This window comes from Arachis hypogaea, chromosome 2 (genome assembly GCF_003086295.3).
Source record: "Arachis hypogaea cultivar Tifrunner chromosome 2, arahy.Tifrunner.gnm2.J5K5, whole genome shotgun sequence".
Classification (NCBI taxonomy): Eukaryota; Viridiplantae; Streptophyta; class Magnoliopsida; order Fabales; family Fabaceae; genus Arachis; species Arachis hypogaea.
In genome coordinates, this window is record NC_092037.1 from 102693659 (window position 1) to 102694207 (window position 549).

Below are 549 nucleotides of genomic sequence, written 5' to 3' on the forward strand. Positions count from 1 at the left end.
CATGGACCCATTATTTAGGCAAAAAAGAGGGCCACATCTAATGTCCCTACAATCAAATCTTGTTTGTTTATGATGGTGAAAGGATGTGAAATATAATAGAAACATGATATAGTTTAATTAGTTGATGACTTAATTGAGTATGAAGATATTTTACACACCATCTCTTGTTCTTAGAAGAAGAGAGAAAAAACAAAACAAGTAGAGAATGTACACTATAATTACCATTTAATCACCTTAGTTTAGCAAGTAGTTAACCAACAATGTAATAATTTACAAATATTACAACCTCTATGTATCATGGTCCCAAATGGTACCAACTACAAATCTTAGGAGTCAACAACTTAGTTTTTTAATTTAAATGAAGAAAAATAGCTACTTGAATAGTGATTATTCAATTCTTAATTGAAGTTTATGTGTTTAGAATTATGGCTAGTCTCTAATAATTAACAAGGCCTTCAAAGGCTGAAAAAGTAAGTAAAATTAAACCAATAATAAATAAACAAGTAAATAAGTAAAAAAAAAAGAAGAAAACAAAAATTAAAGTTCATG